The 7,611-nt window shown below is 39.4% G+C and overlaps 1 non-coding gene across 1 annotated transcript; it reads left to right on the plus strand.

Annotated features, from left to right (window-relative positions):
• Positions 1–7,135: 7,135 nt before the first annotated feature.
• On the plus strand, positions 7,136–7,242 carry LOC129400405 (U6 spliceosomal RNA). The gene has a single exon (XR_008627648.1). It is a non-coding gene; the product is annotated as a U6 spliceosomal RNA (small nuclear RNA).
• The last annotated feature ends 369 nt before the right edge of the window (positions 7,243–7,611 follow it).

The raw sequence follows: 7,611 nt of genomic DNA on the forward strand, positions 1-7,611 counted from the left end.
AAACAACTAAGGAAAAAAAGTTTAAAAATTAAGAAAAAAAAGGTTCTGGGCTCTAGTAAGTCAGCTGACTCACAAGAGAGTTGGTGGTCTTTCCTTCAATTTTTTGTTTTGTTAGAATTTTAATTCCTCACTTCTGAGTTTCCCCCTCAATTCGTGGATAGGGGACAGAGTTTTAAGGGAAGTATCCCTCTTACGGGTCAGCTGGAGATGATGATATGTTGTGTGTACTCACTCTGGTCTAACGAGGTCACATCAGGACATGAGGGTCAAAATGTGGGGTGGACACGGTGAGGGCAGCCCTGGACCAAGGAGCAAGCAGGGCACCTTTCTGGACCCCTCACACACTAGCACTGGCAGCGGAGATAGCTTCTCACACCCAACCCAGTGGCTGTGTCCAAGGTGCTCTGTCTCTGCTACTGTCATTGTGGGGTGTTTTTCTGTCACTACCCTTGGTTACTGTAGTGACTGGACTCACACGTGTATTTGGTGGCAGTGCTGTCCAGGAGCTGTCCACCTGCGGATCTTGCACATGTGTGCTGACCGCAATGGCGGTACATGGAGCAGCAGATCTCCTGGTATGGTTAGCAGGTCTGAGCCAGACCCACAGCCTCAGGATTCTGTCACTGACGTATCCACAGGCTTCTGTGAATTTTTGGCTGGTAGCTCCTTACAGACTGGAACAATAGCACAGCAGGTAGGGCGTTTGCCTTGCACATGGCCCACCTGGGTTCTATTCCTCAGTCCCTCTCAGAGAGCCTGGAAAGCTACAAAGGGTATCCCGCCTGCACGACAGAGCCTGGCAAGCTACCCGTGGTGCATTGATATGCCAAAAACAGTAACAAGTTTCACAATGAAGACGTTACTGGCCCCCGCTTGAGCAAATCAATGAGCAATGGGATGACAGTGCTTTTAGACGTTAAGATCTGTGTCATTATGTTCCTCAACTCTGGATAAATTCTAAACTATGATGTCTTTAGGGATTCTTCATCAAACTTTACTTTCTATTCTTCAGAAATGTCAATGATTACTCTGTTGCTCAGACCTTCTATTGAGTTTTTTATGTCACATATCATACTGTTTCTATGACTCTGGTTATTGACTCTTGTACTAGGTGCTTTACTGACTACCTGTGCTACTGTTTACTTGAGCTCATCAAAACATCCTCAACATGAGGATGAATCTGAGAGCCGAATTACTACCAATAGCCGAATATGGTTATTGGTACTGATAGAGTCATCTGTTTTTAGGATTTTTCACTCACTGAAGTTGGAGAGCATATAATCATCTTCTACATGGTGTTTGCACTACTCTTCCTGTGCTGAGGGGAAACTCTGGTAACCTTCCTGAGGGATGAAATTGCCTTTGAGAAATTCCATTGAATGTTGCTCTTTTCTTACCCTGCTGCTCTTCACCCAGCAGGAAGCCTAAGTGTGAAAAGTGTGGTATGTGATGAGTAAAAGTGTGACAGTTCAGGGCATGTGAAGGTGAGCCTGCTGAGAAGGCTAAAGGCAAACCTGCGAGCTGGTAGAACCCAGTTGGGAGGGGAATCCAGTTCCCTAAAGGGTTCAGGTATGTCAGCTGTGAGGTTAATGTCAATCAGAAGGGTGGAGAAACAGATGTGGAGATTAGACTACTAAGATCTTATGATCTTAAAGAATATTTTTATAATCAGTCTATAAATAGTATACATTATCTAAGATTACCAATAGCTAATTTGATGACTGGCACTATAACTGGCTATACACACACTTTATTATCTGACCAAGTTTGAGTTCATACAATTATTTTGCATCTTTTAATCTTAAAGAAAATAGACTCAAGTTAGTCAAAGAACAAGAAAGGAAGATGTAGCCTACTGAATTAGTTATTTACCACAAATTTTGTTTGCCCCACCATTCTGCATTCTAATGCCTAGCACCACATAATTTCCCTGGAGCACCTTCAAGGGTGGTGCTCCATTGAAAAATAAGACAGAGAACAAACCCCTGACCCATGTCCATGTTGGCCGAAACATAAAAACAAAAAACAGAAAAGCTATACTCTGATTATTAAGTATCCATGAAATTATATCAGAATACATGTATAAATGGACAGGGTACAAATGTCACAAAGCATAGGAGACAGTCCTTGTAGGTGGGATCCCATTGTTCATCAATTTGCTCAAGCGGGCACCAGTAACACCTCCATTGTGAGACTTGTTACTGTTTTTCGGATATCGAATATGCCACAGGTAGCTTGCCAGGCTCTGCCAGCCAGATACTCTCGGTAGCTTGCTGGGCTCTCCGAGAGGGACAGAGAAATCGAACCTATGTTGGCTGCCTGCAAGGCAAACTCGCTGTGCTATACAATAAAACAATTATACACATATCCAGGCATTTGGTAATAATGGCGAGCTAACTGAATGTCCCCCAAAACAGACATTGATTTCATCTGCCTTCCTCAAGAGGCTTATGATCTAAACTTTCTTTCTGGTCAAGGAAAAGTCAAAAGATGCTGAGAAAGATGTTGGATTTTACTGAGAGCAATACAGTTTTAATTTGAACAATAAGCTTCCAGTTCTTTTGTTTTACTTTATATTTCAGGCAATAGGGACAACAAAAGTTATATGTGTATCTGATTTCTCAGTAAAGAAAATGACTAAACCAAAGCAACTTTTATTCATTTTTGTTCTGCTTTGTTAAGGGGGGCTGGCATACATGGTGGTGGTCCTGTCTCTTCCATCACAGATCATTCCTACTGGGCTCAGGGACCATATCGAGTGCAATGGATCATCCACATGAAAGACAAATGCTATATGGACTGTACTATTGCTCAGATCCCCAAAGCAATTTTTAGGCATTACAGTTTCCCTAGCACTAATACCACCGTAACTACATACTACAAAATATGTAGATTTTGTGTTTATTGATTTTATATGTACATAGTATATTGTGTTGATGGTATTAACGCTACAAGAAACTCATCCCGACTTGCTGAAGTCAAAATCAAATTGTCCCTCTCTCTGTTATTCAAATGCAATGAGTGGTTTTACACTAGACATCCATTATATTTTTCATTTTCTCTGTCTAGATTGCTTGTTTGATCTCCCCTTCTTTTCATCACCTCTCATCCTTTGTCAACCTAAATGTCTTTATGAAGTTAAAGTTTCTTCCCAACCCTGCCCATGACTCACTAACTCAAGTAATTATTTGCTGCCAGTACAATATTTGTTCAAAATTTTAAATTAACATGTTTGATTTTGGGACCCCAGAGTATATTTTCAAAAGCAGTATTGCTAAGTCTTGCTAGGTTAACACCACAGAAATGTTATCTTCACTTCTATGTTCACTGCAGCACTATTCACAATAGATATAGAATTACTGCATTGATTTGTGAAATTACATATATATATATAGATATATATATAAAATGAGACCAAGGCTAGGGTAAATAGGGGTCAGGGGGACTGGTCAATGTATTGAGTTTGGTGAAAGAGGGTAAGAGGGTGGGGGAAAGGGGGCAAAGTGTTAATTAGGACAGACAATGGTCTAGCTTAACAGTAATACTTGGAGAAGAACTATTTTGGACAAGAACTGGGTTTTGAAAATAGGTAAAGGGATATAAATGAAACCCTTTCTTTATTTTTATGGAAAACCATAAGGTCCAAAAGGAAAGAGAGAGTGGAAACTGAGGGGGCAAGGAGTAAGAAATCTGTCTATCTATCTTTCTATCTATCTATCTAGATAGAGAGAGAGATAGATAGATAGATAGATAGATAGATAGATAGATAGATAGATAGATAGATAGATAGAGAGAGAGAGAGAGAGAATGCAGAAGAAAATAGTCTGCTATAGAAGCTATAGGGGGCAGCGAGTGAACTGAGACCATTGGTGGTATGAAATATAAATGCTGAAGGGGGCCGGAGCGATAGCACAGTGGGTAGGGCGTTTGCCTTGCACGCGGCCGACCCGGGTTCGATCCCCGGCATCCCATATGGTCCCCCAAGCACCGCCAGGAGTGATTCCTGAGTGCAAAGCCAGGAGTAACCCCTGAGCATCGCTGGGTGTGACCCAAAAAGCAAAAAAAAAAAATGCTGAAGGGTTGGGTGTTGGAAAATTGTATATATGTGTGAAATGCAATTGTGGAAAACTTTGTAACTGTGTACATCACTGTGACTCAATAAAAAAAAAATTTACCTCTTTGATTTACTTTGTCTGTCAACTCCACCAGAATGTATCCTTAAAGTACACAGGATGTTTTAAGTTGCCTGTCATTATAACAAGTATAGCACACAATACATAATATTTGCACAATAATGTAGCCCAAAGTCATTTAGGAAATATATAGTTATGTAATTTGTTATGGCCACACACTCACAAAATGACAGATTAAAGTTTATACAGAGATTCCCTGGCCTGCTCAACGGGCTGTCTTCCCTGGGGCCCTTGGCGAGGGGCGGGGGTAGGCTCCAACTTCCCTTCCCTCCCCTCCCCGAACAGAGCTCCCAGCTGCCAAAGACCTCAGAGCGTAGCCACAGCCATGCTCAAGGACCCTTTGCACAAGATAAGATGAGCCTCACGCATGAAGGTACCAGCAGAGGAACCCAGATGTGTGGGACCTGGTGCTGAGACCTCCAAGCCTGCTCGATGGGAACTGGCTTCCCATGTCCCAGATTTCCCATTTCCCAGTAGCTAGGCGGTCACACCCAGGGACTGCCCCCAGCACCTGGGAATCCCTTCAACAGCCAGCAGCCAGAGACTAAAAAGCAAACTCCCGGAATTGATACCTTATAACCTAATTCTCCCACTAGGATAAACTGGCAAGGTACCGGGAGTTTCTAGCCCACATGGGAGAGCCTCGCAAGGTCCGCATGATGTATTAATATACCAAAACCAGTAACAAGCTGGGTCTCATTCCCCTAACCCTGAAAGAGCCTCCAATGCGGCATCGTTGGGAAGGACGAGTAGAGAGAGGCTTCTAAAATTTCACGGTTAAGACAAATGGAGACATTACTGAGATTGATCGAGAAATTCGACAATTGATGATGATGATGATGATGATGATGATGATGATGATGATGATGATGATGATGATGATGACAGTCTTCTCCCATTACCACACCAATATGTTCTAAGGGTTCAGAAACAGTATCCTTGTAGGCCGTACTGAAAGGCAATTCCTCTTGTCAGCCTTTAAGAGGAACACATATAAAAGGAGATGATAAAGACAAGAAAATGTCATTGAAAAATTTAAACATTTGCAAAAGACATATGAACAAATGATATATTCTGTAGTCCCAAAAATATTCAGATATGAGACTGCAAAAATGAAAACTGACCCAGAGAGATCATTATCCATTATGGTATTTCCTCATCAAAAAATGTATACTAAATTTACCTACAGAATATATTTTAAACATTTATACATATTCCATACCTTCCGCTCCTGCAACAATTTTGATACCATGGGTTTACACTGGGAATTGCAGCTACTTATTTGAATCCACTGCATCCCTGGAAAATCACCATTCTAACAGAATGAATTGTGAGAACACTATTGTAGGATAGATGGAATGCTATATGGAAATAAAGTAGTCAAAAAGATTATAGAAAAAGATTCCCAAATATCAGACTCCAAAATATCGTAAAGATCACTCAGTTATGATTTATATAATCCAAGGGAATAGGAATCACCTAAGAATCTGTTATAATGCAAATTTTGAGTCAGTAAGTATAGTGCTTCAGAATTCTTCACTGCTGAAAAGTTTCTTGGAGATTTACAGGCTGATGTTTCATAAAATCTGGTTACATTGAATAGCAATATTTTCAAGATTTTTTTAAAGGATCAAGGTACTGATGGCTACCAAGGAGACTATTGAAGTAGAGGTACACGAAAGACACCAACAAGCCAAGGGAACACCAAAACGCACATCAATCTACATACAGACCAAGATCGCTGTGTTTAGACCAGAGAGAGCAAAAACTAAGCCAACACTTGCGACAACTTACAGCCTGTCAGGTTACCTGAGTTGCTCACTTTTCTTTAGCTTCTTACCCCTCAAAATAAGATAATCTTGCACCTGAAGGGTATAGGTTTTCACAGGTGCAGAGAAATCTTTTCCTCCTTCAATTTATTCAAAAATGGATAGGAGAGACAGGTAAAAATTAAGATCTGCTCCTTTGACATTTTAAGACAGCCAAATTTCTTAGCCTTCAAAATTATTCCAATTTCAAGGAGTCCAACTTGAAGTCAAAATTCAGAAATGCTTATTTCTTAGTCATAGATTCTGACTGGAAAACAATCTATCTCTGATATGACATCTCAAAGACATCAAAGTGAAACAAAGTAACAAGGTTCAATAAAGAAATATTCACACTTGAGGCTCTAAAGTACAAGAAGTCATACAATTTCATTTATAGTTTTCAAAAAAAGAATTACTTAAGTAGCATCGTCTACAATAAACTTCACATCTGTCAAACATTGAAACATTCCATTTTAAAGCTGGATTGCTGCATGTAAACTGCCCAGCAATCTTAATAAAAAAATCTGTTTTAAGACTAAGAGATTTCAGAGATGTTGAGTAAGGTATAAGTTTAGGAAGATGCATGACTGATTGTGGAATTCAGATGGTCGGACTCAAAAAGTTTTAAATCATTTCCATTTTATTGAACTGTTTTCCATAAGAAGGCATTTTGGGATGTTACAATAGTGATGTAACTTCAACATCTACATTTCAGTCTTTTTCCCAAATTGATTTCACCTATTTCACTCTGAGATGGGTCTTATGAGAAATAGCCTAGGATAGTGGTGATCAAAGAGTCTCTTCTAAGGGAATAGCACAATTGACATTACCTGGGAACTTTCTAGAAAATTTTTGAAACAGACTCGACAAGTAGTGGCATCAAATAATTTTTGTTTCAATAAATCTTCCAGGGACTCTGATACATTTATGCTGGGTAACTCTTGCTTTCTGGACTGTCTTAAATCATTCACTACCTAAATCTAAAACAAACCATACTCTCAAAGCAATATAGATTGAATACATTTTTCTTGATTAAAATCCATTAATAGAATCAAATTAGAGGTGTAGTTCCTAAAATCATTCGTAAGACACTGCTCAATGCAATTGATATTTTTATCAAAAAGTAATTGAATAGTGCTCTCTTAGACAGCACATATACTAAAATTGGAACGATACAGAGAAGATTAGCATGACCCCTGCGCAAGGATGACACGCAAATTCGTGAAGCGTTCCATATTTTAAAAAAAAAGTAATTGAATACTCTCTAACTCTTGCCCCCAAAATATATAAAAAACGGCAACCTATCAACTTCATTTGTACTTAAAATTGTAGAAAAATTTAATGTAGTATGTAATATCTTTAATCAAATAAGCATTTCTAGTATTTTCATCAGACTCTCTGTCCATGTTTCATATTAGAGAAAAAAAGATTCTCTGTGATTTCAGATACAAAAATTCAAAAAAAATCAGTAATACAAAGGTTCAGTAGCCATATATTACTGTATCACTGTCATCCTGTTGTTCATTGATTTGCTCGAGCTGGCACCAGTAACGTCTCCATTTGTCCCTGTCGTGTTCAGGGTCAGGGAAATGAGAAAAACAAAAAAAAAA

Source organism: Sorex araneus, chromosome X (genome assembly GCF_027595985.1).
Source record: "Sorex araneus isolate mSorAra2 chromosome X, mSorAra2.pri, whole genome shotgun sequence".
Lineage (NCBI taxonomy): Eukaryota > Metazoa > Chordata > Mammalia > Eulipotyphla > Soricidae > Sorex > Sorex araneus.